This window comes from Rattus norvegicus, chromosome 15, assembly GCF_036323735.1.
Source record: "Rattus norvegicus strain BN/NHsdMcwi chromosome 15, GRCr8, whole genome shotgun sequence".
NCBI classification, from domain to species: Eukaryota; Metazoa; Chordata; class Mammalia; order Rodentia; family Muridae; genus Rattus; species Rattus norvegicus.
The window spans coordinates 101,824,860-101,848,384 of NC_086033.1; the positions used below are offsets into that span (position 1 = coordinate 101,824,860).

The 23,525-nt window shown below is 44.0% G+C and overlaps 1 long non-coding RNA gene across 4 annotated transcripts; it reads left to right on the forward strand.

Moving 5' to 3' along the window:
- Positions 1-10,333: 10,333 nt before the first annotated feature.
- Positions 10,334-20,614, forward strand: LOC134482021 (uncharacterized). Of its 4 annotated transcripts, none has more exons than XR_010058058.1 (3): positions 10,334-12,426; positions 13,813-13,988; positions 20,421-20,608. It is a non-coding gene; the product is annotated as an uncharacterized LOC134482021 (long non-coding RNA). The 4 variants fall into 4 exon arrangements; XR_010058059.1 differs by having other exon boundaries at positions 10,335-12,426; positions 20,502-20,614; XR_010058057.1 differs by lacking the exon at positions 20,421-20,608 and adding an exon at positions 14,900-15,264 and having other exon boundaries at positions 10,335-12,426.
- Positions 20,615-23,525: the final 2,911 nt, after the last annotated feature.

Sequence of the window (23,525 nt, forward strand, 5' to 3'; positions counted from 1 at the left end):
TATGGTTGAACAAGTGTCCTTGTGGTAGGAGAGTGTATCCTTTGGCTATATGCCAAGGCTGGTGTAGCTGGGTCTTGAGGTAGATTGATTCCCAACTTTCTGAGGAACCATCACATTTGTTTGCATAATGGCTGCGCAGGTTGTCACTCCCACCACAATGAAGGAGTGTTTTCCCTTGCTCTACACTCCTGCTAGCATGAGCTGACACTTGTGTTATTGACCTTAACCATTCTGCAAGATGGAACCACCTCAAAGTAGTTTGGATTTGCATTTTTTTTCTGATGAGTAAGAACTCATCTTTAAGTGTTTCTCAGCCATTCGAGTTTCCTCTATTGAGAAATCTGTTTAGCTCTGTATCCCATTTTAAAATTAGATTATTTGGTTTTTTTTTTTTAAAACTAATTTCTTGAGTTCTTTCTTTGGACACAGAATTGGTAAAGACCCTCCCCCCTTCCATAGGCTGCCTCTTTGTCCAGTTGACAGTGGCCTTTCCCTTACAGGATCTTTTGAGTTTCATGAGGTCTCATTTATGAACTGTTGATCTTAGTGCCTGCAGTGGCATATTCTGCTCAGGAACTTGTCTTCTGCGCCAGTGTGTTAAAGGCTATTCTCCACTTTCTCTTCTTTCAGGTTTGGTGTATCTGGTTTTATGTTGATGTCTTTGATCCACTTGAGCTTGAGTTTTGTGTAGGGAGAGAAATATCGATCTGTTCGTATTTTCCAGTTTGTCCAGGACCATTTGTTGAAGATGCTATCTTTTTTTCCATTGTGTATTTATGGCTTCTTTATCAAAAATCAGGTATCCATATGTATGTGTGTATAATTAATTACTTCAATATAAGTTAAGTCATAAATTAATCCAATGGCCGTTAGCTAGTCCCCAATAACTGCACAGAGAAATCAAGATTTATTTCAAGGTGTACCTCAATATCTGAGCAGTTATTGATCTATTAATCCTCTAAGCTAATCTGGCTACTTCCCTGCCATGATCCCATGATGCTTGCATATTGTTATTGATTTGACTCTTTGGGTTTCTGAAGCTTTTTCCCCCCATGATATCTTCTTGGACACTCTCCTCATGGCTGATGTGAATCTGCCCCACTCCACCCCCACCTTCGCCCTAGCTGGAAGAAGTTTCTGTCCTGTTCTCTCTTCTGACCAACTATTGAGTGATCAGCGTTTATTGACAAGGCAGAGAATAAATGGTAAGAATTGTTTACATGAACTTGAGATAGAGATTCTGGACATAAACATTACAATGCCGTGTCTGGAATGAAGCAAAATATGAGGGCAGACAAATCAGCATTTGAATGACACAAGGATAACTTTTACACAGTTCACAAAATCATTGTGCCTACATATGTGGTCTTATGTCTGGGTCTTCAGTTTGATTTCATTGGCCAACGTGTCTGTTTTTATGCCAAGACCATGTGGACTTTATTACTATAGTCCTGAAGGACAACTGGAAATTGGGAATGGTGAGACCTCCAGCATTTCTTCAATGTTTGGGACTGTTTTAGCCATCTTGGTTTGGGAGGGGGCGTTCTTTGTTTTTGATGTTGTTTTGTTTTTTCCGTATGAAGTTGAGAATTGTCTTTCAAGGTCTATAAAGAATTGTGTGGGAATTTTGGTGGGGCTTGCATTGAATCTGTTGATTGCTTTTGGTAAGATGGACATTATTACTAGGTGATCTTATCCATCCATGAGCATGGGAGATCTTTCCATCTGTTGATATTTGCTTCTATTTCTTCCTTTTGAAGTCTTTATCACACCAGTCCTTTGCTTGCTTGGTTAGAGCTACCCCAAAATATTTCATACTATCTGAGGCTATTGTGAAAGGTGTTGTTTCCCCAATTTCTTTCTTAGTCTGTCATTTGTATATAAGAAGGCAACTGATTCACGTGAGTTAATCTTGCATCCAGCTACTTGGCTGAAAATGCTTATCAGCTGTAGAACTTTCCTAGTGCAATTTTTAGGGTCATTGATGGTTATGTCACCTGAAAATAACAACGCTTTGATTTCTTCCTTTCCAAACTACATCCCCTTAATCCTCTTCAGTTGTCTTAATATTCTAGCTAAGACTTCAGTTACTGTGTTGAGTAGCTATTGAGAAAGTGGACAACTTGGTCTCGTTCCTAATTTTAGTGAAATCGCTTTGAGTTTCTCTCCGCTTAGTTTGATGTTGGATATCAGCTTGCTGTAAATTATCTTTACTATGTTTAGTATTTTTCTTGTATCCTTGGTCTCTCCAGGACTGTTATCATTAAGGAGTGTTGGATTCTGTCAAAGGCCTTTTCTGAATCTAATGAGATGATTATGTGGGTTTTTTTTCTTTCAGTTTGTTTATATAGTGGATTACACACTGGTTTTCATATATTGAACAATCCCTGCATCTCTGGGATGAAGCTTACTTGATCATGAAGGATGGTCTTTTTGATGTGTTCTTACATTCAGTTTGCAAGTATTTATCAAGTGTTTTTGCATCTATATTCATAAGGGAAATTGGTCTGTAACTTTCTTTCTTCGCTGTCTTTGTGTGGTTTGGGTATCAGGGTGACTGTGGCCTCAAAAAATGAATTGTACAATGTTCCTCTGTTTCTACTTTGTAGAATAATTTGTGGAATATTGATGTTAACACTTCTTTGAAAGCCTGACAAAATTCTGCATTAAAACCTGGACTTTTTTTTTTGTTGTTGGGAGAGTTTTAATAACTGTTTCTTTTTCACTAGAAATTATAGGTCTATTAAAAATGTTTATCTAATCTTGATTTAACCTTGGAAAATGATATCTATCAAAAAATTATCTGTTTCTTTTAGATTTTCCAAGTTGGCTGATCACAGGTTTTAAAGTATATCCTTATGGTTCTCTGGGTTTCTTCATTGTCACTCCTGATTTTATTGATTTGGATTTTCTCTATTCATCTTCTAGGTAGTTTGGGTAAGGTTTTGTCTATCTTGTTGATTTTCTTATAGAACCAACTCTTTGTTTTATTGATTCTTTGGATTGTTCTCTTTGTTTCTATTTTATTGACTTTTAGCCCTCAGTTTTGATTATTTCTTGTCCTCTACTTCTCCTGTGTTTGCTTATTTCTCTTTGTTCTAGAGTTTTCAGGTGTGCTGATAAGTTGATGGTATGAGATTTATCCATTCATACATACATACATATATATATGTATGTATATATATATACTTAGTGCTATGAACTTCTTCTTTGTACCACTTTCATTGTGTCCTATAAGTTTGGTTAAGCTGTGTGTCCATTTTCCTTGAATTCTACAAAGTCTTTAATTTCTTTCTTGATTTCTGTCTTGACCCATTTTTTCATTCAGTGGAGAACTGCTGTGTTTTCATAAATTTTTAAACTTTCTGTTGTTGTTGTTGTTGTTGATGATGATGACAACATCTGGCTTTAATCTGTAGTGGTCTGATAGAGCACATTGAGTTGTTTCAATTTCCTGGCATATTATTTTGGTTTTGGATAAAGTGTTCTGTTAGGTATATCTGGTTTATAACATCTGTTAAGCCTGTATTTGTTTAGTTTTTGACTAGGTGATTTGTGCATTGACAAGAGTGAGGTATTGAAGTCTCCCACTATAAGTGTATGAGGGTCAATATATTATTTAAGCTGTAGTAGTGTTTCTTTTTATATACTTGGGTGCCCTTGTCTTTGGGGCATAGATGTTTATGATTGCAATGTCTCTTTATGGAGTTTTCTTTGATGAGTATGTGGTGTCCTTTCCTGTCTCTATTTTGTTAGATAGTAAAGAGGCTACACCAGTTTGCTTCTTAGATCTATTTGGTTTGAATATTTCTTTCCAACTCTTTATTCTAAGGTAATGTCTATCCTTGATGTTGAGATGTGTTTCTTGGATGCAGCAGAAGGATGAATCCTGGTTTTCTATCCATGTTGTTAATCTGTGTCTTTTTATTTATTGGGAAATCGAGACCATTAATATTGAGAGAGAGCGATATATAAATGACCAATGGTTGTTGATTTCTGTTATTTTGTTGTTGTTGTTGTTGTTGGTGGTGGTGGTGGTGGTGGTGGTGGTGGTGGTGGTGGTGGTAGTGTGTTTCTCTTCTTTTAATTTTGCCGGTGTGTGATTATTTCCTGTGTTTTCATGACTGTAGTTAACCTCCTTAGGTTGAATTTTTCTTTATGGCTCCTTCTAGACTGAATTTGTAGATAGTTATTGTTTATATTTTATGTTCTCATGGAATATCTTATTTTCTCCACCTGCAGTGATAGAAAGTTTTGCTGAGTATAGTAGTCTAGTCTGATATCTATGATCTCTTAGAGTATGTAGCAATCTGTCCAAGCCCTTCTGACTTTTAGAGTCTCCATAGAGAAGTCAGTTATAATTCTAACAAATATGCCTTTATGCATTACTTGGCCTTTCTCCCTTGTGCTTTTTACTAGTCTTTCTTTGTTATGTAGTTGTAGTGCTTTGATTATTAGATGCCAAGTCACTTTTCTTTTCTGGTTCAGTTTACTTGGTGTTCAGTATGCTTCTTGTCCCTTGATAGGCATCTCCTTCATTAGGTTAGGAAATTTTTCTTCCATGTTTTTGTTAAAAATATTTTCTGGGCCTTTGATATAGGATTCTTCTCCTTTCTCTATTCCTATAATTTTTAGATTTGGAATTTTCATAGTGTCCCATTTTTCCTGGATGTTTTGTGTTAGGTTGTTTTTAGATTTAACATTTTTTTGACGGATGTATCTACTTCTTCTATTGTGTTTTCAATGCCTGAGATTCTCTTTCCCATCTCTTGTATTCCCATTTCTTGGTTAAGCTTCCTTCTATAGTCCCTATCAAATTCCTAGATTTTTAATTTCTAGAATCTCCTCAGCTTGTGTTTTCTTTATAGATTCTTTATTTCTTAATTTTATTTCTTCTTTTTAAGACTTATTTATTTATTATATATAAGTATACTGTAGCTGTCTTTGGATTCATCAGAAGAGGGCATCAGATCTCATTACAGATGGTTGTGAGCCACCATGTGGTTGCTGGGAATTGAACTCAGGACCTCTGGAAGAGCAGTAAGTGCTCTTAACCACTGAGCCATCTCTCCAGCCCTTAATTTTATTTCTTTATTTTTAGGTCTTGAACCTTTTATTTTTTCATTTTCTTCAAATGTTTGTGTTTTCTTACATCTTTAAGATATTTGTTAATTTTCTTCAAATTGTTTGCTTTTCCTTGGATTTTGTTAAGAGATTTATTCATTTTCTCTTTAAGGAACTCTATCATCTACTAATAGTTCATTTTAAGGTCTCTTTCTTCTGTTTGAGCTGTGTTTAGGTATTCAGTGCCTGCTTTGTAGGGTAGCCAGGCTCCATTGGGGACACACTGCCCAGACTCATATTAATTATGGTCTTATCCTGGTGGATAGGCATCTGGGTTTGGGATGATTATGGGTCTAGGTACTAGTTTTTGGATTTCTCTTTGTTGGGTGGGCATTTTGTTCCTTCTCTGAATTTTTGGAGAGTGTGTTACCTATTTTCCTGTCCTGCCCAGGGGATGGTGTTGGAGGCTGGGATACGAGGATGAGTTGAGGGAAGGAAGGAGGGGAGAAGGTCTTTGTGATATCATGAGGCTGAGGTCAGAAAGGACTGGGAGACCACAGCAGGTTTCCTGATACAGAGTTGTAAGTGAGACTGGGGGTGGGTGGTGTGGGGAGACACAGGGACTGTTGGATCTCAGGAGCAGTAGTTCTCTGCTTTTCTATCCTGCCTCAGTATGACAGTTGCTTGTCCATATGCTAATATTCTGATCTCTAAACTAGTCAGTCAGTAAGTTTTCTCTTTTTAAAAGTTAAGAGGCCTTCTTAGATCACCTCAAAGAAGACTTATCACATCCCCCTTCTTTCTTTCCTCCCTCCCCTACCTCTTTCCTTCCTTCTTAGACAGAACTTCAGGTAGCCCAAACTGCCCTCAAACTTGCTATATATTTGAAGATGATCTTCATCTTCCTGCCTTTACTTCCCCACTCCCTAGTGCTGGGCTCACAGGCCACAGCATGGGCCAGCACATTGGGTTTACGTATGCGGGGGATCCAACCCAGGCTTTTATACACACACGCAAGCATTATAGTAACTGAGTGATGTCCTCAGCCCCTGCTTGGCTCTTCTGACTGCATGAATTGAGGGCAATTGGAAGAAATATGTGTGGTGTGGTGACTCTTCTGTCTTCTGTAGCATTTGGATAGATGTGGGGGATTTGAGCTAGTGAGTACAGCCATGACTGGGAAGCAAGAACTTCCCTATGCCCTCTTGGTTGGGGGCCATGTAGGAACAAAGAAGACTTTGGGTTCTGGGAAGCTATTGGAAGCAGGGAGTTACGTCAGCACCTTTAGGAAGCAGTGCTGAGGTTGTCTGCTTCTTGTTGCTGGGCAGCAGTTGGAGGGTTTCCAGGGACTTCTCACTCAGGACACACTGTAGGGTTTTCAATGATGCTGCAGTGGCAGAGCTCCAAGGGCCCTCCTGCAGCACCTCTCTCAGTCCTGTTGCTACCCACCCCCAACCCCCAGAGAGGAGACTGGCTGTCCAGACTGGAGCAGGGTGAGAGCTGGACCATCTCATTAGCATCGGATTACACCGATCTAAATAGAATTGGAGGTTTAATGTTTGATGGTGTTATACCCCTGCCTGCCCAGCACCCCCATAAGGCTGTGAACGGCGCATCACCTCGTGCTTAGCGCCTCACTTCAAAAACTGAATATTGATCCAACCTGGCAAGTGAGCCCACTCGTCAGATCAGGAAATTTCTGATCACAAACAGAGTAAGCTGGGATGGCGTTTGGTTTTGGTGCCTGGCACAACTTTGGTCCCCTAACTTCTCCAGCCAGCAAAATACCAAGCAAAGACCCTAAGAAGTCATGGATGTGCTGGGCTTGCCATCCCAGCGGGCATCACTCGGAGCAGGGGTCACTGCCACAAAACACCAGACGGAGAAGAGAGTGGGATGTGACGACTGCCCGTCTGGTACCAGCACACAGCCATTGGGCACACATATCGTCTGTGGCAGCTGCTGCCACACCAAAACAAGCCACAGGATGAAAGGTGAACATAGCCGTGCACAGTAAAGGCATGTGAGCCACCGTGTCCCAAGGGTGTGACTACAGCGTGTGAGAAACAGGAAAGGCAGCAAAGCCTCATGTTAAAGGAAGCGTCACACATCCCAGTATATGTGAAAAAAGGCTTGAAGGCACACACACATGCACACACACATGCACACACATACACACACATGCACACACACACTCACACACATGCACACACACTCACACATACATGCACACACACATGCAGACACACACACACGTGCACGTGCATACACACCAAACATGTGTGCTGCCGAGCTAGAGCCATGGTATGTTCTTAGTGATTTGTGTGGCTGTATTTAAGGACATCACACGAGATCTGTGCAACAGCCTCTTTGGCTTTCCTTAATTTCTTCTTCTTCCTGTTTGTTTTTAAGCTTTCACGTATTATATTCATTGTAAGGCACACATCCCCTTACCTCTGCTCTCCTTCTTGCCCCTCCCCCTCCTATCAGTCCATTTTGCCCACCTCCAGTTTTGCTTCCACTTTCATGCCACATATACACAATATATGTATTGTGTATGTGTGTGTGTGTGTGTGTGTGTGTATGATTTTATGTATATATGGGTTTATGTATTTATACAGAATCTAGTGACCACACATGAGGGAAATCATACAGTCTACAATCTTGGTCTTTCTGAGACTGACTTAATTCACTTAATATGATTATCCCCAGTTATAAACACTGTCCTGCAAATGATTAGATTTATATTGTAAATGTACACATATACCTCATGTACATATATGTCATATACACATACACACAAACATCACATTCCTTGTCTCTGCTGACTTGATTTGAATTTCTTTAAAGAAAATACCTTCCACGATAGTTCGAAAGGTGATTCCAGCCATGCTGAGGGCAGGACATGTTTCCAGAGGTGTTAACCGGTTCCTTCCTTGTAAACACATCATAGCGTGTGTTACACCCTCAGATCCAGATCTTGGTGCCTGATGCATGCCCAGGTTGTGTGTGTTTAATTTCTAGGCCACTGAGCCTGTGTCCTGAAGACGATCTCAGTGTTCTGCACAGTGTGCACAGTGGGCATCCGCCCTTGCTTCTCTTTGCCTTTCCTTAAGTAAAACCGAACAGTAAACATTTGTCTCAACTTCTGTATTGCCAGTCCAGCCAAGATTTTGGGCGAGTTCTGTGTATAGTGATTTAATACCTACAGAGAGAACCCAACAGGAGAGGAGAAAGAATAAGAAGGAAGGAGGAGGAGGAGGAGGAGGAGGCAGAGAACACGGGAGGAGGGATGGGAGAGGAGGAGAGAGAGAGAAGGAAAGAGTCATAAAAGGAACATGGAAACACTGTCTCGGATTTTCTGTGGCAAGGCTACTTATTTTATTCACTGATGTCTTAGGACTATTAACGCTCACCCAACCAGGAACAAACATGAAGCTTTTTGTAGAACAGGACACTTTTCAAGTTCTTAACAAACCTATTCTGGCGCCAGCAGAAAGGGCGTAGAGCTGTCTGCAAAGCGCAGGGGTGACGTCACTGAAAGGGCAGAGCAGCGCGTGGATTCTGCAACCTTGGGGCTGTGGGGAGCGGCTACAAGTTTGTTCTCGGTGCGTTACAGTACACACAGCATGGTTCCATAATGTGTTTCATTTCCAAGTGGCTCATCTTTCCATTTAATAATTCTAAAATTTTCATTACAAAGAGATATTTTTGCAAGAGTCAAATGGATTGCAGTCTCTAATCTGTTTTCTTAATTGGACAGCACAAAAAAAATCAGAAAGCATATATATATATATATATATATATATATATATATATATATATATATAAAACATTCAAGCACACATATATTTACATATCACACATAAAGAGGCATGTATACATCTATGTATATACGCACATATGTATACACACCAACACACATATATGTATATGTGTGTGTATATATTCATATACACATATATGTATATATATGAACATATATCGATATATTTCCCCAATAAGTGACTTTTATGTGCTTGAATGGAAGAGTTTCTAGGTTGGGAGTAATACATGTGCTACTTATTTTATACATGGCACTAAGAAATTAACCAGTCAGCACACTTGGTAAATATGCCTAACAAGAAACAGGAAGGCCTCGGGGACCTGGAGGAGAAGTGGAAACAGACTCTGCCCTTTATATTCGATGTGAAAATATTTCATTTGTGCCAACAAAGCATTGCTCATGTGACAGCTTCAGAGCTGTCACACTGCAGATAAATTTCACATCTTGTCCCAACCTTGAATTTCCCCCCGAAGGTAGGATAATTTAAGAATAAGTACACATACACACACAAAAAAAAAATTCCGTGTCCGGGTGTGTCTGAGATGAGTTGCTAACGCTCCTGTCCCCAGGATCCTCCCCGGAATGCATTCATTTTCTTCTGCGCTTACAAATTAGCAACCTGTTATTCCTAAAATTTCACATTAGCAAAAGCTGCAGGTTCTAAAGTGTCACAAAAAGAATCCTGGCCCTCACATGCAGGACAGGACCAAAACAAAAGGAAGCCATCTAATGTTGTCTTCAGTTATGGCTGGGAGGGGCAAGCTCATTCTTCCTCCTGCTCCCAGATAAACCAGGTATTCTGTCGCCGTGCACAGCGGATGCCTAGAGACTCCATACTGCACCTCCAAACCTTCTGGTCAAAGGATTAGATTTCCATTGCCGTCTGGGATTATGTTCCTGGTTATGACAGTGACTATAAATAAAGGGACTCGGCAGCTCTGTGCACCAGGTGGTTGAGGCTTGAATGTACAGGTGCCATTTGCTGTGGTAGCCACAATTCCAGGTCGTCTGTGGCAGCTTTGGGATGTGTTCGGTGTTAGGTCTTTCTGTCTAATTTTTGTTACTGTACTTTCTAAGTCTATAGGACTTAGGAGAGGGATATGAATAGGTCAGATGAGTCCATTTTTATTTCACTGTGATTTACCTCAGACTTTTTAAAAGACTGCTGCTTTTCTGACATACAAATGAAGATTACGTTGTAAGGCTTTGGGGAGACCTAATTTCTACCTGAAGAAACCATTTGCATAAAGGGAGGAGGTGAGTGACAGGTTTCCCGTTATCCATTCACCGACATCTCATTGGTGACATTAACGCTGGCCATTTTGTCACGGCAAGTCTGGTTCCTCAACATTCTACAATCGCCTCTAAAAGGTTCCTCAATGCCTAGAAAGAAACCAGCACGCACCCCTGCACCGGAAACTGGGTCCGACTGAGTGACGTCATTTCCTCACCTTCCGTGGGGGTATAAATTCCACCAAGAATCATCAACCTAGACGACAGCTTTGTGGCTTGCCGCCCTGAAACTCCCTACCTGCGACACACAGAACATCCCTTCTGGTCCGGAGAAAACTCAGAAGCCGGTCTCCATTTCCAAATCTATCTGGCTTTGGATAGAACTGATGTACTACTTAATGGTTCACCCAAAAATGCCCAGAAAGAATTTATTCGAACGCGTCCCTTTCGATTTAATGCCATCTGCATCTCCGGGAGCCACTTAGGAATACTCGCGGAAACCACCAGCCCCTCTGTCCACATTTTTCAATTATCCAGCTGAGGCCTGGGAACGTTTGTTGAGGTTGGGTGGTTTCTCAAGGGTTAAGGCCAGAAATGTTTGAAGAAAATCAGCTTAAATATGTTGTACAACAAACATGTTATTGCGGGTCCTGGAGTTAGGCTATGATAATGAATTTCAGACTCAAATATTTTCTTTGATTGTCACAAAAGTATGCGAGGAGCCCAGGGTTTGCTTTCAGAGTTCGGCGTGGAGTTGGTGGCATTTCGTTACCAGAGGCCAATTGTAAGAAAATTATTTTCACAGCCAGAAGTGCTGATAGGGCAAAGGGAGGGGGAACCCGCATACCCTGTGTTGTGGATGGTTATTTAAAAGAAGGATGAATAATAGCCACTGGTATTTAAGTACTTCTGAAAGAATGGCTTGGTGACAGATACAAGTCACCGTAAATCCAGCCATCTGAGCTTAATGACACTTGCTTCTGAGACCCTCCACTGCCCTTCCCAAGTAGACAGGGATATCTTCTCATTGGTCTGAAGAGGAGCTCTCCGTTAGGTCATTAAACAAGTCAATAATGTTGTGCAGTCAAACTAGAAGAAAATACGCCGTTCGTCCTCCTCTCCCAGTGTTTACTGACCGTCAGGATTCATCACTGAGAGCCTGAGAGTTTGCTATAATTTTTTAATTGGGTCCAGCTGCCATGCTTTGCTTGGATACCAGGCAGGACAAGAGCAAGACGAACCTAAGAGGAAGATGGGCATTTTGCCTGATAAAGGATTACGGTGGAAGTGAAAGGCTGACCTACAGTCAGGAAATGTTAATCATTTTTACACCAAAGTGAGTGTAACGTTTCTATAGGGAAATTACTTCAATTTGGTCAGTGCGGGGGGAGCAGTTTGTATAATCGGATTGCAAATAAGGTTTGATCAGTTTCCAGCTTAATCTACTCTCTGAGCACCATTTACGCCACTAAATCAAACCCAGAGAAGCTGCCTGCACGGTTTTACAGTCATTACACCCAAGGGGCAGGGACTCGGTAATAAACAGCAAATAAATCGCAGCACTGACTTGCCCGCTACAGGGCATTTCTAATTATCCTCTAGTTTAGTTAGAAATTGCTGTGCTCCCGTCAAGGCCTTCTTTAACCGCCGCTAAGAAGAGTGATACTTCTAGGCAGAATTAATTGCGAATATGGAGAAATGGAGATTGTGCTTCTCTTTCCTTCCTCCCCCCACTTTGCCCCTCCCACCACTCCACCACCTTATTGGAGGCATTTAAAAAGCCCCGAGCAAGGTATGCACGAGGCGTTCGTCTCTCTCCCTCCTCTCGAGAGGGAACCACAAATCCAGCGTCTCTAGACTACAGCGTGCTGCACTTTGGATGCAAAGAGCCGCCAGGGTGGATGGTGCTAATAACAGTGACTTACAAAGCATCTCAAGGGGACCGAGGAAGTGACAGAGGCTCATTCCATGCTTGGACTTTGCAGAGGGTAGAGGGACCCACCCATCTATGGAACCAGACCATACAGACCGAGTTGGATAAAGCAGGCTGCAGGTGCCTTTGGTCTCCGCTGCTGAATTACCAGAATATCACAGAGGCCCACTCTGAAAAGTGTAGTCCCAGGTATATCTTGAAGATGACTGAAGGGACTGCTTGGGAAATACCATCAGAAGACAGGGTACTCAAATCCTCCAAGCTGTCTGGAATGAAAACCTGACTGAAGTCATCCTCTGTGCAGGTGACCAGAAGGCATGCTATGGCCTAAGACAATTTCTCTCTCAAGTTCAAGGGCAGTGACATCAAGGTAAATATTTCTTGAAATGGATGGTAGCTTTGAGGCGCCCTCCTAAATGGAATAAAGGCCTGGTTACCTAAATTACATTCCCAAGAGAGGTGGAAAAGGATGTAAGTTTCCTCCAACCCACCCTACCCCCCAAATGCAGAAGAGTCTGAATAACACTGGTTCACTTCAAGCTTCCTTCTTCCAACTTTGACTCCCCGGACTTGGTTGCAGTGCTCTCCACTTTGGGAATCTCAGAGTCAAGAATTACTAGCGTCCTGCGTTTGTGAAGCTCTCTGACTTCATGTTAGGCAGTACAGAATTCTATTGTGTACCCCCTCTACCCTTGATCCCCACCCTGGCTTCTCACCCAACGCTGCAATTATAGGAAGGGAAATTCTTTCTCCACTCAAATATCAGAGGAACTTGGGGATGAGAAAGCTCTCCTGTACCACAGCATAACCAAGGCAGGGGTTTCCACGGCAGGTACCTTCATTGTTCCCTCAAAGACAGAAAGTAGTGTGGTGGTGACCAGGGGCTGGAGGGAAGAGGGCGGGGATGGTCTTTTAATCATAAGAGTTCCCATGTGGGATGGTGAGAGGGTTCTGGGAATGGATGGTGAGGACAGTTACACACACACACACACACACACACACACACACCTTGAGCAAACTCAAGGCCATTACACTGTGCACTTGAGTATGGTTCCTCTGCATATGTGGAAGACTTTGGGGGAGAGGACAAGTCAGTAAAGGTCTTTTTGCAATCATAAGAGTTTGATCCCTAGACCCCATGCAAGAAGAGTCTGGTTGGTGGAGTGATGCATGCCTGTAATCCCAGCTCGGGCAAGGCAGAAGCAGGTGGATTCTTAGGGCTCCCTGGCCAGCCAGTCTATTCTAATGAGCGAGCTGCAACCCGCATGAAAATGACCGTTCCCCCTTTGTTGTTAATGCACAGGAACAATTCATTTATCTAAGCATTAGAAATAGGCATTCTTGGGCGAGCTGTACATAGAGATTGTCACCTAGGTCTTAGATAAAGAGAAGGTGACCACCTTATTGTTGGGGGCAGTGTGACATAATTGTACTACATGACAAACTTTGCACCTGCCTCTGTTTAGTGTCATCCTCTTAGATGCAGTATTTCCCACAGTTCCCAGAATGGGATGAGCTTCTGTGGGTGATCACTGAGATTCCCATGCATGGATGTGCCTGAGCCGAGCACCCCCAGTTGGTTCTGCCAGCGGAAGAGAGTCCATTACAGGAACAAGGATGATGTTTTAGTGTGCGGGCCGGAACAAGCCTTGGGTGATTTGGAGTTGAGGGTCAGGCTTCCTGATACACTACGTGTGATTGCGTCAGTTTCTACGCAACAGTCTCTTAGGTTGCTGTGTTCATTTCTCCCCCACAGCCATGGTGTAAAGATACACTATTTGCCATATGATGACGAGGGGTCCGGATCTCCTCTTCATCGGCACAGAAAGCACTACCGCCTGAATCAACCCAAGGATCATTCAGAAGAAAATCACCTTTGTGTGAAAGCACGGAGATTGGGCTTTGTCACTGATCATTGTGTCCTGTCCAATGGTATGTTTCTGTCCTAACCCAGTGCCTGGAATGTAGCCTTATGTGGGAACAGGATCTGTTCAGGTGCAATCTAGTTACTATGACGTCACCAAGTAAGCCCTACTTGTGGCGGGAGAGAGTTAGGGTTGGGGTTGGGGTTGGGGTTAGGGTTAGGGTTGGGTTAGGGTTAGGGTTACGGTTGGGGTTGGGGTTGGGGTTAGGGTTGGGTTAAGGGTTAGGATTAGGGTTAGGATTGGGTTAGGGTTAGGGTCAGGGTCAGGGTCAGGGTCAGGGTCAGGGTTAGGGTTAGGGTTGGGTTAGAGTTGGGGTTAGATTTGGGGTTAAATGCCAGACGACAACAGAGGCAAAGACTAGTCACAGAAGTTACCAGTCAAGGTGGAGAGAACTGCTGGCCACCACCAAAAGTTGGAGTGAATCAAGGGAGGGTTCTACCCAGAATCTCAGTTCGATCATGGCTCTTCTGAGTCCTTGATTTGAAGAATCCAGCCCGGTGATACACTAGTGTGTGGTCTTAAGCCAGCAGGTCAGGAGCCTGTTACCACAGCCCTAAGACCCCGTGTCCTGCCATTTCCTGGGTCCATTTGCTGCAGAGGCCTTATGAAAGCAGTGCATCTCCATCTTGTAGGGAGCTCCGCTCCTCCACATTGTGCTCTTTCTTTTCGTTTTTTGAGGCAAATTAATTAACATGATACAGAAAAGGGAGAACTCGCACTGCCGGAGCCCTCTCCACAAGCCCTCGTCCACTTTTGTTCTCCATTATGGCACTAAATTATTTAATTGGGTCCCTCTGATTGTGCTCAGTCACAAGAAAGAACACAGTCTATTGTGAGGCGCCCTACACCCATAATGCAATATCAAATTCAATTCCCATCAAAAGTGCTCGCTGCTAAAAGCCTGCTCTGCGGCTGTAGGTTAATGAAGATCTGCAGTGGGCAAAGTGGTGGTCGCAGAGACGGCATTTCCCTCCAATAGAAAGCCTATTCTTGAAGAACAATAAAAGCGGGGAGAAGCGTTAGTCTGCTTATGGATGGGAATAAATCAAAATGAATAAGGCGCTCGATGGAAGGAGTCTGAAAGCAGAGTAAATTCTGAAAAGTACTGTTTTTGTTTTGCGAGGAAATTTCCTTTGTGCGTGTGCGCACACGTGTGGTGCGTGCGTGCGTGTGTGTGTGTGTGTGTGTGTGTGTGTGTGTGGTGTTCCCCTCTCAGACTCCCTCATAAAATGCTGTTGGAGGCAAAAGGTAGAACCAATCTGAAACCTCAAAGTTTCGGTTATAGACAACCAGAGTTGTACCATTACAGGTCAACCCAGCCTGGCTTCTTCCCTTGCCGTTGGGGGGAATGCAGAAAAGCCTGGGGTCTGGAAACCACATCCAAAGGCGGTGAGCGTGACACAGCGGTGTGCAGCCGCCAGACACCCCGGTGGGACTCTCGACTCTGTTCCCTTTTACTCTTGGGCAGTGATTTCTCCCCGTCTCGGTGCCTTCTCGCCCAGCATCCTGGAGACCTTTCTGTGTAGGACTAGCCTGACCCCACCTTCCTTGCTCTCATCCTAATCCCAAGCTCCGTCCTAAATTCCTTCATGAATTCCTCAACCTGACAACTTCAGCCTTCTTTAAGCCCCTCCCTTTGTTAATTACCCCATGTGCATCTTGTCCACATTACCTGTTTGATGCAGGCGTGTGTTAAACTGCCCGGTGGTATCCAAGATGGCGGCAGCAAGCCGAGTATGTCCAACATGTTCCTGACATGAGTAGATGAAGCTGAGGAATACTGTCATACAGGTTGCGTGTTTTGAAAAGTTAATACCAAAAGGGAGGGCATGTCAAGGTTTTTGCATTTTGATTCTGTGTCTAAGTGGTGCTTTAGTTTTGCATGATTAAATAAAATACCGTTGGAATCAATTTTACCCATCTCATCTGACTCTGTCAACTGTATCACGTGTGGCTCCCCTTTGTGACGTGCATTACATTTTTTGCCTACGTACATCCTGCTGTGTCATGCTGATGTGTTTATAAAAAGATAAAGAAAGGAGGGATATGTTTTGTGGGGGTGTGGTGAGGTGCGGGCAAGGGAGTGCCTCAGTAGCATCCCTTCCCTGTGAGGGACCAGTCACATGATGCTATAGTGCAGAAGAGAGTTTATTCAGAGCATGGGATGGGGAAGGGGGTCAAGAGGGTAGTAGAGGCAGAGAGAGAGAGAGAGAGACAGAGAGAGAGAGAGAGAGAGAGAGAGAGAGAGAGAGGAGAAGGGAAGGGGAGGGGAGGGGAGGGGAGGAGAGAGAAGGGAAGGAGAGGAGAAGAGAAGAGAGAAGAGGAGAGAAGAGAAGAGAAGAAGAGGAGAGGAGAGGAGAGGAGAGGAGAGGAGAGGAGAAGAGAAGAGAAGAGAAGAGAAGAGAAGAGAAGAGAAGAGAAGAGAAGAGAAGAGAAGAGAACAGGAGGCCCTCCATGAGCACGTGGAGAGAGGTGGGAGGGGAATGGGAGGACCGAGCAGAGACAGGAAGGCAAGAGCAAAAGAGCAAGAAAGAGGGGGAGCAAGCAGCCCCTTTCATAGTGTCAGGCATACCTGGCTGTTGCCAGGTAACTGTAGGGCAGAGCATACCTGGCTGTTGCTAGGTAACTGTAGGGCGGAGCATAACTGGCTGTTGCCAGGTAACTGTGGGGCGGAGCTTAGACAGAATGCTAACACAGGCAAAAGAGGCTATAGAAGAGCCCCTCCTTTCCTAAAGGATGACAGGCTAAGCCCTTGAACCGTCCAGCCTGCCTGCAGCATTGAAATAAGATAGGAAGTTCATCAGGGTCTGGAGACACAGTTCAGTCGGCAAAGTGCTTTCTGCCCCAGACTGACGACCTGAGCTCAAACCTCAACACACACACACAAAGTTAGACATGATGGCACATGTTTGTAATTCTAGTACTGAGAGGAGAGAATCCTTGGGGTTCGTTAGCCGAATCATTGAGCCTTACAGTCCTGTGAGAGGCCCTATCAATCCTGAGGAACGATATCTAAGATTGACCTTCTGGTGTTTCTCCTACAGATGCACACACATGCACCCCCACCTGAACACACACACTCTCACACATGCACCCCCACCTGAACATACACTCTCATACTTATACACACACGTACTCTCACACATACTCACACACATGCATCCCCACATGAACACACACACTCTCATACACTTACACACATGCACCCCCACATGAAGACACATACATACTTATACAGACAAGTGAACACACACACTCACACAATGCACCCCCACATGAACCCACACACTCACACACATGCACCCCCACGTGAACACACACACTCACACAATGCACCCCCGCATGAACCCACACACTCACACACATGCACCCCCACGTGAACACACACACATACACTCACACAATGCACCCCACGTGAACATACGCAAAGTGATCATCAGATGAAAGTCTAATCCCCAGCATCCTCACATGTCTCTCTCCATGGCCTCTTCTTTCTAAGGCCTGTAGAGCTGTTCTTTACTCCTGAGGGTAGACAGGAGCTAGCCCCAACCAGCCTCTCAGCCTTTCCTTTTGGCTCCCTTCCCTGGAGGCGGTCCCACCCTCCGATGATGTTGATTCGACCCCACCCCCACTGTTTATCAATGATCCATTCACATGTCTGTGTGAATGACTGATTAGCAAAAGTCCGGCCCTCCTCTCCCATTGTCCTTTCAGCAAAGGCAGAAATCTCCAAGTTAGCTCAACAGAAGTGCAACTTAACAAAGTGACCATATGCTCAGCGAGCTGCAGGAAGGGGGCGCTCTCAGACGTCTAACCTTGAGAGGCCTGAGAGGCCACCCTGCCTTCATTTTCTGTCCAAGTGCGCCGGGAACAAAACAGAAGCTTTTGCAGTGGGCTCCTGAATAGGAGTGGTGCATGAGCCTCCCCTGACCAGACGCTGCTGTGCCTCGGTTATTTACCACCTCTGGTTGCCTGTGTCTTCTCTCTGACTGTCCTTCAGTCACTACGGCATCTTCTAGACACACCGTCTTTTCCCATATGCTCCCTGTTGTGGCTTCCTGTCCTCACTGTCCCGTGGTTGGTGACAGTTTCGTCTTCATTGAGGGATCGTCTTACTCACACCTGGGGACCACGGCTGCTTTAGATTCTAATCCATGGGGGTCTTAAATCTCCGAAGAGTTTCCTGCAGAAAAACCTTGATTAGCGGTGTTCCTTTTCGTCTGTTAGACTTAAAATTCAGACCTTCCCTTGAGCTGACCTTTCTGGTTCCACTCCCTTATCTTCTGGAGCTCCCTAGCCTTCCTGTCCCTCCCTGCTCTGCCCAGCATCTGACTCCATAGGCTTTATCCCTAACCCCCACCATGCTCGGTTCAGTGATATGCTCTGGTCCCGGCCATAGACCTCTTCCCAGCCACCTTTGACCTCTGCTGGGCCACTCTTCAACACCTGTGGTGTCTCCCTCATCCCCGGCTGCTTCTGCTCTGCCTCTTTAATCCTTAAAAAAAAAGTTCTTTCATGTTTCATGTGCAGCAGCTACATTGGCGGCACCCTTGTGACTGAAAAGCCTGACAGAACAGGTGTAGGAGGGAAAGACTTATTTCCATCCTGGCTCCAGGATTCAGAGCTTGGACAGGACACAATGGCAGAAGCAAATGGAGAAGGCTGTTTACTCTGTGGGACTAACCTCCAAAGCATGCCCTCGTGACCTACATTGGCCAGCTAAGCCTCACCTCCCAAAGTCCCCACAGCATCTCTAAAGAGTGCCTGCCACCGGTCAGCCACTCTTGAGTGTGTACCCCAAGAATCTTCAGGGGACGTTTGATACTTGAGTCATTACATCCTCCTGTAGTTTATGCCTCAACTTCCCTTTCTTACCCAAGTCCCCAACGTTCTGTTTTAAGTTCTATTCGCACAGTGTTCCCTCCTGATATCTGCACCCACAAGTTCATGCACTCACACGATACACAGATCTCACTTGCCATCGGTAGACCTCAGTGTCGCCACGGGACACTGTGTATCTCTTAACCATTTCATCTCCCAGCAGAGACTGTCAAGCTTTTTACAGAAACTCACACCAAGAAGAATTGATTGACTTCCCAAAGTCACATGGCCACCATTCAAGGCCAGATTCCAAGACTTAAACCTCAGCATTCATTGCAGAACACATGCCATTATTTTATATGACAGTTGCATGTTTTCTCATTCCTGCTGCTACTGTCTGAGTTTCTTGCAGGCAGGGGCCTGAGGATGAGATTTTCTCTTCTTATAGGAAAGAACTGGTTGTGGGGGGATGGCTCAGTGGGAAGAGCGCTCGCTGAACTCAGATTCCTAGCACCCATGTCAACAAGCTAAGCTTGCCCATGCTTGGGTAACTCCAGGGTTGGCGAAGACGGAGACAGGAGGAGCATTAGGATTGCTGGCTGCTAGCCCAGGTTCAGTGAGAGATGCCATCGGAAAGAGATAAGGTAGAGAGTGTTAGAGAAGGTCATCATGTCCTCTGACTTTCCGGTGCATGCATATACACCGATATAGACTTGCACATGCATGTACACACACACAAGAAGCAAGTGTTCCTTGGCTACAGCATCCAGTTGCTCCAGGACTGGGCTTATTATATGCCTCCTAGTAAACTGTTGACAATTTCGCACCCGTAAAGTGCGTTCTGAAAGCCAGCCAATGAACAACTTCATTCTGGTTACTGCATTTCGTATCAACCAATCAGCGTCAGGCTTACTGGAGTGTCAAGCAATTCCTAAATGCTCTTACCTCGGGGAAAAATCCACTTCCCTGTTACCATCTCCATTCTTCCAAGCATCCTTTATAAAACGAGGCATCATCTCATATCCTGGCAGTGAGTAAAAACTGTGGATCCCCTCTCTCTCCTACTCTTACCAATCTTCCTGCACTACGCCATCTGATGTAAGAAAGTTTGGAGATCATTCCAACTTTGGGCTTACTGCACTTACGACAAATGGAATATTCCAGCGTTCCTTTCAGTGCTTTCACGGGGAGTTCAATTGTGTCTGACTGCGTGTCCACGTCACCTTGTTCTCCTTGCTGTTTTCTGGGTTTATATTTCCTAAGCCTTTATTTTCAGCTGCTAATAGTAGTTTATTTACCCTTATGTGAGTGGGCCTGTACACAGACGGCGTAGTAAGTGTCCATGTGAAGGTCAGAGGACAACTGGGAGGGGTCAATTCTTTCTTTTGTGCTTCCATAGGTTTCGACTGGGGTCAATAGATTGGCGGCAATTGCTTTTACCCGCTGAGCAGACTCACCAGCTGTCTAGAAGTTATTGTGAAGACAATTTTCATAAACAGTATAGAACTGGATTGTGATGTAAATCCACTACAGAATTGCCTTTCACTTTAAAAAGAACTCAATCCCTTCATACTAATTGTAATTTTTGAAACATACTATCTTATTGTTTCATTTGCAGACGCTGCTTATGTTCCTTCTCTTCTTGTTGGTCCCTGCAGTGTATTGGGTTCACCTTGTGTTGTTTGACTCTTTCCTCTAGACTCCGTTGGGGTTTGAAGGTTCTTGAGAGAGGAGAGAGCAGAGACTACTTGGAGTTAGCCATGAGCTCCAAAGACCTGCACAGCAATACCTACCAGCTTGTCTAGACTCGGGGCAGAGGTGGCGGGGGTGCGGGGTTGGGGGGGCAGCCAGCCATCAAATAAAAGATGGAGGTCTACTCTTTAAGTTGTTGATGTTCTACCCTCTGGGTATTCTCCTTGGAATCAAAGCCCCGAATGTCATCTCCAAAAACTGCAGCAGGGATTAACACAGTCTTTCCATCACTCTGTGTCTCACTGGGAAGCCGAACCCTTCCTTAGTGTTCACGTGACCCCTGGCAGTGACTTCCAAGAGCCATACCGCTGTTGCTCTCTGGTTCACCATAGGCCTTTGCTCTACTGAGTTGTCTCTAGCCCTCTTCATACTGCAAGGATCCTCAGAGATTCCAGACAAGCCCTCGGGTGTACCAAGATGACTCGGTCCACACCTATAGGAATGTAATGCATGTCATGTCATTGTCTATGTGACTAAATTTCAATTTTAGGCCTTTGAGAGACAGAGAGGTGGATATTTCCGTTCTGTAACCATTAACCATGGTTAATGGAGCAGGGTTTTAAAATAGAAAGTATTTTAAAATACTTTCTATTATAGAAATAATAGATAATTATTTCTATAATTCTAGATAATAATAATTCTATTATTAGAATAGAAAGTTCTGGTAGCTTTATGTTAGACCAGGGCATTGGTCTCTGTCACCTATTTTAGCTCATGGTTTGAAGGGGTACGCTCCAACACAGTAAAGAAGGGAGTGGGATTAGCCCCTGTTCCTGGGAGCAGGAGTATGAGACTGCATGCTCACACCTCAGCAGATGAAGAGCCAGCCCCGGGGCTGGGGCCAGGGCCTGGCTATAACCCGTGAGGCAAACATGAAATGATCCATTTCTTCCAGTTTGGCTTCATTGTTTTAAGATTCCCCAATTATTCAAACCAGGTATGGTCCAGGGAAGAAGAGCCTTGGACGGTGCTCACAGTAACCCTGCCACCTTCGAGGTGGAGTAGGAATAGCCACAATACAGCAGCAGGTGGCTGTTCATGCTCAAGGGAGACTGCAGAGGGATTGTGGCATTGGGAAGAATGTGTGAACTGAGCCCTGACCTGTGGTTGGTCTCTGCCAGGCATGAGCTTGGAGAGAGAGCGGGGGAAGTGTCAATGTCTCTGTACCTAAGGGCAAGAACTACCTCAGTGTTCCAAGTTCACGCACAAGGCTGGTCACCTTAAACCTCGATGATTTAAATTCCACTTAGTTCCTTATCAACTAAAGGCACAGTTAGAATTTTAAGAGACCAGTGTGTGTGTGTGTGTGTGTGTGTGTGTGTGTGTGTGTGTGTGTGTGAGTGTGTGTGTGAGTGTGTGTGTGAGTGTGTGTGAGTGTGTGTCTAGTGTGTGTGTGAGTGTGTGTGTATGTGTGTGTGTGAGTGTGAGTGTGTGTATGTGTGTGTGTGAGTGTGTGTGTGAGTGTGTGTGTGAGTGTGTGTGTGTGACTGTGTGTGTGTGAGTGTGTGTGTGTGTGTGTGTGTGTGTGTGTTGGGGTGGTGGTTGCTGGGCAAAATATATGCTTGATAACGTTATGCATACAAGAACCATGTATCTGGAGAAATCTTTTCTTTTTGAAAACTCCCCAACTGTACTCTGAGTGCCTCAAATTCAACTAACCAGGAGTAGTCCTTTCAAAAGAAGAAAGTAATTAGAAATTGGATATTGTTATGATTAGAAACATCCTTTATGAAGACGTTGAATTCTTTGAAATAATGTTCGCTTCCCTTGGGGAAGCCATCTCAATAAATGAAAATATTTTTACACCAAATAACACATTGCTTCAAATTCATTTAAATCGATCTAATCATCTGGGCTCGATTCCTGTGGCGAATTTCTATGTGGAAAGAATTTTAATTAAAGTAAAAGAGATATATGCATATAGCTAAGAAAATCAAATAGTACAAAGAACTTATAATGGAAAGATTAAATTCTGTCCCAGCCCTTCCCATCCTCACTAGAGATACAGCCATTTTAATCCATCTTTACTTTTACTCTAGTGGCTGCTTCTAAGATGCTTTTCTCTTCCATCTCCTCATTTCTCCAGCTCTGTCTTCACTTAAGGTCTCCATATTTAAGCTCTGTCTTCACTTAAGTCTCCATTGACTTCGTTCTGGGAGTTAGCCAGTGTGCTTAAGAGGTCTATTGCCCCTGCTGTCTCTTGGAAACAGTGAACCGTGTCTCCTGACTTGGCTCTTCTCCCCTCTCCATTGTCTCCCTAATCTTTACCTCCCAATTTCTGTGACCTACAATGTGCTATATATATATATATATATATATATATATATATATATATATATATATATATATATATATGTAGTGTGTATGAGGGCGGTGGTATACATTCGTGTAGGTCAGAGAGCAACTTGAAGGAGTTGGTTCTATTATTCCTCCTTGTGGGTCCTGGGATTAGAACTCAGATTGGCAGCAAGTCCCTCTACCTGCTGAGCCATCTCACCAGCCCTGTGTTCTGGTTTTTAATTGTTTGGTGTAGATGCTAGTGGCCTGGTAGGGTTTTACTTCCTTCTCTGTAGTTCCGAATCCACGTTCCCAACTCCCCCCAGGAAGGATTGTTGCAATGAAACCATCTTTATGACACTTTGTGATTAATTGCAAAGCTTGCTACATTTCTGTCTGCTTTGTGCAGCTGTTGGTTCTCCGTGCACTTTTGACAGACTCTTCTGGCTGAGAGAGGAACCGCCTTCCTCCCTAGAGTATTCTCGTGTGCCTCATCTCTCTACTCACCCTACTTGGAAGCCATATGGTATTTTCTTCATGAAGTCTACTGACTTTTATGTTTGTTGGGACCACTGGCTTCACATTTAGGCTCTCATTTCTTTTGTGTTGATCTTTTTCCCTTTTATGAACCTGAAATGTTTAGTCCTTATTCTGAGTTTCCTAAATCATCAAGTTCCAACTAGTAAGATGTGGT